The sequence below is a fragment of the Palaemon carinicauda genome, chromosome 8 (genome assembly GCF_036898095.1).
Source record: "Palaemon carinicauda isolate YSFRI2023 chromosome 8, ASM3689809v2, whole genome shotgun sequence".
In the NCBI taxonomy this organism is placed as follows: Eukaryota; Metazoa; Arthropoda; class Malacostraca; order Decapoda; family Palaemonidae; genus Palaemon; species Palaemon carinicauda.
In genome coordinates this window covers 34,470,187-34,479,872 of record NC_090732.1, presented here as the reverse complement: position 1 = coordinate 34,479,872, position 9,686 = coordinate 34,470,187, and the positions used below count along the sequence as shown (strand labels likewise).

The following is a 9,686-nucleotide window of genomic DNA, read 5'->3' as shown; positions in this document are numbered from 1 at the left end:
ACGGGCTACTCACTTTAATCGTCAAGATTTAACCAAGTATTATAACAAACATGGAACTCTAATTGATCAATGTTCATCAGAATATGCTTTTATTACCCTCTCATTCTAGTTTCAAATGCACAAAATGCACTTTCAACCAGGATATTATCAATCAAAACCCACACTACATTCATTTACGAAACTAGCAGTGTGACTTCTTCAATGGAAACATGATTAGCTCTCATGCCTACTTGCAAAATAAACTACAAATCAATACCATATGTTTATTTGTGAAAAAATAATGACATTGGAAATAATATTTAACATACCTTCTCAACTCTCTCAAAATTATATGATCGCATCTGAAAAAGATAGAAGTCAATTACATATTTGAAAAGCTAAAATTCCTTATATAATTAGCAGGATAAAATACATTCTTTAAATGAAACTTATGTTTCATTACATACAAACCATTATATATATATGCCAACAGCCAATTATATTGTTCCTGACAATGAGTTATATACCATCCAAACCTCAGCAAATCCTAGTTATGTAAATAATATAGGTCTGATTGCATTGTCCTGTTGGTTCCAAGAGAGGTTACCGGTTACCACCATTCATATGGCCTAGATATGCAACCTCAACTGCAATAACCAATTACTTCTAAGGTTGGCAATATGTTGTCAAATTACGAGTATTCTCCTTTTTTTTGCAAGCGCAAGTTGTAATCATAAACTTATTTCTTATACTGATGGTGATAGGTAGTGGTCTAGCATTTTGTAATCATAAAAAGTGGTTTCTATAAAATTTCCATATAAAATAATGTCCTATAACATAATTATTACATTTTTATGATTATGAAAAACCTAATCTATAGTCAGTCCTCAGTCTTTGTGGGGGGTTACGTAACAAATAACCACGAAGAGCAAAAATCTGTGTATAATCAGTGCCCTCTGTTCAATGAACTCCAGCAGTTACCTAACACCATAAATCATAAACAAAATTATTTTAAAGTAGTCCATTAAGTCTACTGTAGGTTTTATTACAATAAATGTATATTATTGTACAAACTTTTATCAAACTTTTAAATAAACTACATTAATTCTAATTTTATTCTATTCTTTTCACAAACCTAAATCCTTAAAATTTAACTATTGTACCTGTATACAATTCTATCATTGAGTTTAATGTTATATATAATTTTGACTTTGATATGGTTTCCTTCTACCCTCTCTTAACATTAAATTTTAATCTATTAACCCTTCAATTCCTTTTCCTTGATTTCATCTTTGTTATCTAATTATTTTCAGCTTATATCTTCCCTTTAATAATATTTGATGCTCTAATGTATTATAAATTACTAACATTTTAATTTAAATAACAAAAATCAAAGTTTACTGAATGTTGAGGATAATAGGGAGACAGATATAATTGCTGTTGCAGGTGTTGAGGTGCCAGTGATGAGAGATGAGAATGAGAGAGAGATTACAAGAGCGGAAGTGAGGAGAGCACTAGATGAAACAAGAGTAGTTAAAGACTCTGGTATGGATGGTGTGAGAGCTGAGATGTTGAAGGAAGGGGGTGTGACTATACTTGAATGGTTGGTGAGATTGTTTAATATGTGTTTTGTGTTGTCAATGGTACCAGTAGATTGGGTTTGTGCATGTATTGTACCACTATATAAGGGTAATGGAGATGTGCATGAGTGTTGTAATTCAAGAGTATAAGTTTGTTGAGTGTGGTTGGAAAAGTGTATGGTAGAGTACTGATTAATAGGATTAAGGATAAAACAGAGAATGCAATCTTAGAAGTACAGGGTGGTTCTAGAAGAGGTAGGGGTTGTATGAATCAGATTTTTACAGTTAGGCAGATATGCGAGAAATATTTAGCAAAAGGTAAGGTGGTGTATGTTGCGTTTATGGATCTGGAGAAAGCGTATGATAAGAGTTGATAGGGAAGCAATGTGGAAGGTGATGAGGTTATATGGAGTTGGTGGAAGGTTGTTGCAAGCAGTGAAAAGTTTCTACAAAGGTAGTAAAGCATGTGTTAGGATAGGAAATGAAGTGAGTGATTGGTTTCCGGTGAGAGTGGGGCTGAGGTAGGGATGTGTGATGTCGCCGTGGTTGTTTAACTTGCATGTTGATGGAGTGGTGAAAGAGGTGAATGCTCGAGTGCTTGGACGAGAATTAAAACTGGTAGACGAGAATGACTATGTTGTTTGCGGATGATACTTCACTGGTTGCAAACGCGGAAGAGAAGCTTGGCCGATTTGTGACAGAATTCGGAAGGGTGTGTGAGAGAAGGAAGTTGAGAGTTAATGTGGTTAAGAGTAAGGTTATGAGATGTACAAGAAGGGAAGGTGGTGCAAGGTTGAATGTCATGTTGAATGGAGAGTTACTTGAGGAGGTGGATCAGTTTAAGTACTTGGGGTCTGTTGTTGCACCAAATGGTGGAATGGAAGCAGATGTACATCAGTGTGTGAATAAAGGTTGCAAAGTGTTGGGGGCAATTAAGGGAGTGGTAAAAAATAGAGGGTTGGGCATGAATGTAAAGAGAGTTCTATATGAGAAAGTGATTGTACCAACTGTGATGTATGGATCGGAGTTGTGGGGAATGAAAGTGACGGAGAGACAGAAATTGAATGTGTTTGAGATGAAGTGTCTAAGGAGTATGGCTGGTGTATCTCGAGTAGATAGGGTTAGGAACGAAGTGGTGAGGGTGAGAACGGGTGTAAGAAATGAGTTAGCAGCTAGAGTGGATATGAATATGTTGAGGTGGTTTGGCCATGTTAAGAGAATGTAAATGGCTGTCTGTGGCACGCACACACACACACACACACACTCTCTCTCTCTCTCTCTCTCTCTCTCTCTCTCTCCTCTCTCCTCTCTCTCTCTCTCTCTCTCTCTCTCTCTCTCTCTCTCTCTCTCTCTCTCAAGGAACAAAAGTGGTGGAGGTGGAGTTGGGCTGCCCTTAAATTTGCAATCTTTGGTGTAGATGCAACAATTCCTCCTTTACTTAAACTAGATGTCTGTCCCTCACTTTTCAAAGGAAAAGGCAACCCGTTTGGTTGATGTGTTCGACAGTAAGAGGAGCAATAAGAAACTTGATCTTCCTTATTTGTTTCCCCCAGGCTAAACTATCTAGTTTAGTTTTTCTATCTCCTACAGTCTCTTCTTCGCTGCATTCACCTCCTCGACCAAGGTAAAGCTACTTTGGTTTTCGTGAGCTTTAGTGGATCTAAAAACTGATCCAGCAATGTGTCCTTGCACTAGGTTGGGATCTGAACAGGTTTTCCCAGGTTGTTGACATTCCTGATGCATGCAAGCACCTGCAAAAAGATACGGTCCGAGTCTTTTTGTTCTAGGGGAGAAATTTTTGGGTTGGCAGAAGCCGGCAGTGCTCCATCCGAATGTTCCAAACCGTCATCAAATGGTTTTTCCTCCTCCGAGCTAACACCCATAGCAGCCCAGGGAGGGTAGAGGTTGTTATTGTAGCTTTTTTCCTCTGAAGAGTGGGCTCTCGGGGGTTGACCGCTGTGGCCCGGTCTTATGGGAGCAGACAGGATCGATGAGCATTCCCCTTGAGATTGACATTCATCCATGGAACATCAGTTCTTGGGTAAAGTCTTCGAGTCCTTCTTCTCTATTGGACGAACATCAAATTCGTCCAGAAGGGAGGAGTCCTACTTCCTGGTAGCTTTAATGGGTTCTGAGCCTTCGGAAGTGTCTGGAGGAGGTGGATCCTTCGCTGCGGAGACAGATGATCCTTCTCGGCACGCTTCTATAAGCGAAAGCCTATAGTTTTACGTCAATGAGATCTCTCTAGTCGATCTAGATCCCCTACTCATAAATAGGTGGATTGTATCTCCAAGCGGGTGTGTGTGTGTGTGTGTGTGTGTGTGTGTCGGCCCCTCATTCTCTTCTTTTCTTAGTTATGATCGGAATCACCTCCAATCTCTCCCACGCAGGATCTTGGTTGTTAGGATCCATGGACTTGAGGTAATCCTCATACCTTGAAGACCTCTGAGGGTTGGAAGGGGGAGGAGGTGGTGGTTGTCTAACCAAGCTAGATCGCCTAGGGTTCGCAGGGACGTTGCTCCCTAGCGAGAATTCCAATGGGATATTCGGTATCCTTGGAGGAGAAACCTTAGGTGGGGGTTGGCTGGAACACCAACTGCCTGCCTTACTGCTTATGCAAGGCCCTTGAACCAAGCAGTATCCTGTGTTTCCTGGCCTTATAAGGTGCACCCTGGAAAGGGAGAGGACAAGTAGACCTAGAATCATACTGGAAGTCCTGCTCCTATTGCTCCTTTCCTCGTCGCTCGGGTAGGGCGAATGCTACTTCTGTACGCTGATGGTTAGAGAACTGTCAGCGCTCATTAACCTGAGCGCCTTGATCAATCCTCACTGGGGGAGACCAATCCTCCTGTGCATGATAGTGAAGTGAGGGATGGGCATGCACACTAGTATGAGTACTCTTACCTGACATCTCAGGTCGAGATGAAAGTTTGCAAGGTGAGTCGGAACCGTACTCTAGTTTGCACAACTTTCCCAACTCTATCAGGTGGTTGTTCTACCTGTGTGTACTTGTGTCCTTGCGAGGGGATTGCCCATGATTGCGAGAGGAGAGTTGGTGAAACGCACTAGCCTGCCCGTCTTCCTCAACTCGTCCTGAGACTACGTGTCTCTGCTCGCAATAGCTGTACATACGTTGACCTCTCAGAGCTTCAACCTCAGCACGCGTAGTCAGGTTGGGACTCGCATTTTCCCCAGCATAGGGGTCTAAGATATGCCAAATTCTTACACTTGCAACCAGGAGCCTCGCCCTCAAAGGGGTTATCATGATCATCAGACTAAAGTGAATGAGCTCTCCTTCACTCCTCGTTTGGAGGTAAGGTATGTATTTGGTCTTTTCGGGTTAGACAGGACTGCACGCTCCCTTACGAGAGCGCCCAGGAGAGGAGCTCTCCTGCTCGCCAAGTCTCCTGTAGGGGAGGGGCAAGCTTTCTTCCTTTCCCCGAAGGACGAGGGAGGACAGAGAGCTGAGCCCTTGTGTGCCAGTAGCGAGGCAGGTTCTAACTCTGGCAAGTTAGTACCCTTGGGTGCAGTTTTGTGAGAGATGGGTCTAGCATAGCGCCTACAGTAGTGCTTTGCTGTGGCACAATGACAAAGAGGGGGGTTAGAGATGGAAACCGCCTCCCATCATCATCCTTGAGCTCTGAAAAACCATGCTCCGTTGAGCTATATCATGGCATAGACGAGTCTAACACCAGGCAAACACCCTGTGGGGTTGACAACTCAGGAGAACGTGTTTCCCATAAGTGGGAAGGTTGATAAAACTCTTTTTCCTCCTAACAGTGTGTCTCCTTGCAGCCAAAGAGCCTGACGCACAGGTGGCAAAGGTTTGTCCTCCCTCAGAAGGGTAGACTGCCAAACTCCTGGACTCCAGGCTCCACTTTTTTTCCTCCATACGGGTGAACCCAACCAGAGGATCAACTCTATGCACAGCCTCTGGAACACAGCTGAGGCTAGTTCCTGAGATCGTGCGATCTCTCGACAAGACACTCTGAGGAGTGCTTGACCTCAACTGCTCAGGCTCACCCACCAGAACAGGGCGAACATTAAGGGGAGCAGAAGACGAAGCCTCATCGTTAGTGTGCACGCACACCCAACCGTAAGACTTCTTGCAGCATTTCCTTGGACGGAGGACCCATCAGCCTCAAGGAAGGCCACAACAGTCAAACCGCATCATCTGACAGACTCCCACACGGAGGCGTCTGATGCTGCCTCACTAGGGACACAACGGCGGGAGCAGACACGAAGGGTTGTCTCAGTGTTACTTGTGTGCCACTCATACTCGACCGGCACCAAGAAGAAGCCGTTTGAGCAGTCAGAATGGAGAGATTGTGATGAGGGAGAAAACCGGCGAGCCTTCATCCCTTTCGAGGCTGACCTTGAGGAGGAAGAATCTCTTTTAGCCTTCTTTTTCCCGCTACTTACCAAATCTCAGCCACTGGGAGGGCGACCATTCCCTACATTCAGCACAAGGAGACTCCTGCATGCAAGTGTGACCTCGATACGCAGGGCAAAGACCGTGAAGATCGGTCTCCTTCGCCGACGTGAAGGTGCCGTACAAATTGGGATCCTTACGGAAACTCACACCTGTAAAAGAAAAAGATATAAAAAGTTTGAGTTTAGGGCAGTTTAGGAAATTTTATTTAATTTTAGAGTGAGACACGTCTGTACCCTACCAAGCCGAATTAAAAAGTGACAGTCGCTAGTGCTGATGTGAGTGGGGCTAGCCTGCCGTGCTTCTCCCCTGTTAACGAATGTTGGGTAGTTACACCCAGACAAAAAGCTTATTGGTTAGTTTCCTCTTCGCCAAAATGAACACTCCATAGTAAAGAGATGAAGGCTTGTATTTTTGCACAGGAACAAATAGATATTTTAAGGTATCAAGTAATTCTTAATTTCAATTTGAATACTGTAAAGTAGTGTTTTGCTCTTACCTCCTGTTCAATGTACATCTTCCAAAATTTTCCAGTCGTTGGGAAAGTAGTCACTAAACGTTCAAATATAGGCCGAGCTGTTTCTACAGATCTGTTTTGCGCATCCCGGATAATCAAACTCCATGCTTCCATGTCATGAGAGTTTGACTCTGTTGTTGCCCATGCCCGGCGTAACTTTTCAGTCCCAAATTCCTGAAAATCATGGTTATTTATCAATTTTAGTTTAGGGTAAGGAACTCTTTCAGTTTAAATAATGACATCACAGTAAACTTACATATAAATAATTCAATGACAAAATCTCAAATCTAAGAATTTGTATTTTTCCAAACTAAAGTACAGTACATAAACCCGAGTCTTTTAATAGAAGTATGAATTCTGCATAGCTGGATAAGGCCTGTTAAAACTTTAAATAAAGTGGTTGTAGTTACTGGTAGGTGATGGGTATGCTGCACCCACATACCAGGTGGAGCAACCCTCACTTTGACCTTTAACCTAGGACTTGTGGGGTTGTTGAGGAGAGCAGGGCAACTTAAAGGACTCCAGTTTGTATAGTTAGGAAAAATAGCAAATTTGGAAATATGACAAATTTGAAGTACCCTTTGTATTTTTCCTAACGATACAAACATGTAGGTATTTATAAGGGGTATTACTTTCAGTGAAGCTGAAAGACGAGCCATTGGGCTTTTAGCGAGGGTTAACCACCTGTGACTGTAATTAACTTTGCTTGGAGGTAGGACTTCAAACGGGACAGGGATGGCGGGCTAATTTTATATAAATAGTTACAGGTTTGTATCGTTAGGAAAAATACAAATTACTTCCATTGTCATTTGCTCCGTAACTGGAATACAAACCAACACTATTTATAGGAGTTGACTCACACATTAGGAGGGTGGACATCCCTGCCAACCTGGCTTTTTGGTTTTGACCAAGGGATTCCCCTCTGTGTGTGTGTTAGCACACAGTACAGTAGGTGAAAACCCTACACCTAGTTAAAACCTTGCTATGCATGGTCTGCGGCCTACAAAAGATGTGTGTTTGTGATACTAGCAAATGTGGCTGTCAAGCTAAGAGTTCTTCAGAGTCACAGGAATCGCCCCCAAGATTACGAAGACATTTCCAATACCACCTCGCCAGGGTATGGGGACAAAACAGTATCGACACACTACCAGGTTACACAAGGCAACAATGATTTACCTGCAGTTGGTTGAAGTCAACTGTGCAGAGGACCCTGGATGCTGATTTACCCGAGAGGGGATGATGAAGAAAAGAGAGAGCCAGTCATTCTTAATCATTCACTCAGACTAGAACCAAGTAACCACTGCCCTCAACCTCCTGCTTCTTGTCCACCAAGGAGCATGAGGTGTTAAACCAGTTGTTGTGCAGCCACCACAGGACCGATAAAGAACGTATCAAGTCTCCTGTGGGTTATGTCTTGCAGGTAGTGGGCGGTGAGGGTCGTCTGACGCTTCCACAAGCACGCTTGTAGACCCTGCGCCACAGAGTAGTTAAGTTTGAACACAAGGGATGTAGCAATGCCCCCAATGTCGTATGCTCTAGGTCAAAGTGTCGGAGGAGGATCTGGTTTCAGTAAAAGGTCAATAACCTTGTGAATCCAGGCAAAGATGGTGTTCTTCATGATCCTCCTCTTGACCTTCCCGCGCTGATGAAGAGCGTTGACACTCAGGGCGAGCTCATAATTTTCCTGAGGAAGGGCCTCCAGTTTCTCTTTGGCATAGTGACTATCGATCCGGATCATTGGTGATGTTGCGAAGGACTCCCAGACAGAAGGGTTCAGATTCTGGGATCTGAGCTGCAACAAACTAGGCCGAGCATTAATTGGCCCATCGTTGTGAATGACAGACGTTAAGGGTTTCCCATGGAGTTCGCCGACTTCTTGGCAGAAGCCAACACGAGCGAGAGACCTGTCATCAAGGTCAAGAGATCTCTCCTGCTTGAAGTCCTGAAACGAGATCTCCTTTCCGATTAACAGTCTGTCGGCTCAAACCTCCGTATGAGGGGCAATGCCGACATGGAGAGGCTCAAGGACTGGCGGTGGCCTTTCCTTGCCGAGACCAAAAGAAGCTTTCCTCCTGAAGGTAACCGAGGAACACCCCTAATGCTGGCATAGTGGTATAGAGAGGAGGGATACCCCTTCTATGATACAAACTTACAGTCCACTTAGCCTAAATTGGCTGAAGCCAAGATCTATCCGGGTATCCAGACATTATCTTTGCAACCTGTTGTGGGAGGGACTCCCTGTGAGAGGTGTAGTTGAATAGTCTCCAAGCACGAAGTCGCAGCGAAGATACTGCTTTGCAAATGATGTTCACATGTGGCTGTTAGAGTTATTGAGAAAGTTCTCTCAGGATATCCATCGGGAGTTACAGACAAGTCGACTAGGCAAAACAAATCTTACTGATGGGACGACTCTGATGGCCTGTTTCCAAAGATCAAAGGCATGGAATGGATGTTTCTAACTCAAGTAGGATCTTTCAGGATCTACATCAGTAGGGAAGACGAGTCTTCTGCGAGACAAGACTGCTGATGACGAGACCTACTCTGTAGGGCAATGGCGGAGAATGGGCGAACCCAATTAGCGTCGGAGGAAGCCCCCAACGGAGAGATCAACTAGGAAAAGGAAGATATGCTCTCGCGGATGGGAAAGGCGGCCAACGTTTGTTGCCGCCGTCAGCAATCCTTTGAGCAAGCAGGAAGATTTCTGTATAGTGGCTGGTGGAGGAACTACTCCCTCAGCAGGGGAATGGATGAATCCCTCTCTTTGCTGGAAGAATCCTCCGAAGGGGAGACCAAAGGGAGAAGCAAGTCTTTTCTGCAGACAGGAAAGACACAATCAACATCAGCTGCCATAGTTGGTGGCTCTCCCCACAACAGAAGGAAGAGTTCCTGCACCTAGAGGTGATCCTCTTGGCCATACTTTCAGTTTCCCATCCCTGAGTTCTAGCCCCAGATGAAGGTCGACATAGGGCATTGTACGTGAAACGAGCCGGAGCTCAAACTGAGTTCCCCTCAAAGGGGAGTGGTACCTCTTTCCCATAGGAAGGTTGCCCTCATCTCTGAGAGGTTTAAGAGGCAGTCCCATTCGGGCTCTGACTACAGCCCAGAGGGCAAGTGGAACATCGTGGCCCCCCTCTTTTCTTTGATGCATCTGGAGGGAGAAATCAATTCGAGGAAGAAC

The 9,686-nt window shown here is 44.2% G+C and overlaps 1 long non-coding RNA gene across 1 annotated transcript; it reads right to left on the bottom strand.

Moving 5' to 3' along the window:
• Nucleotides 1–249: 249 nt before the first annotated feature.
• On the bottom strand, nt 250–6,680 carry LOC137644857 (uncharacterized). Its single transcript, XR_011045213.1, has 2 exons — nt 6,491–6,680; nt 250–341 (listed from the first exon to the last, which is right to left on the bottom strand). It is a non-coding gene; the product is annotated as an uncharacterized lncRNA (long non-coding RNA).
• Nucleotides 6,681–9,686: the final 3,006 nt, after the last annotated feature.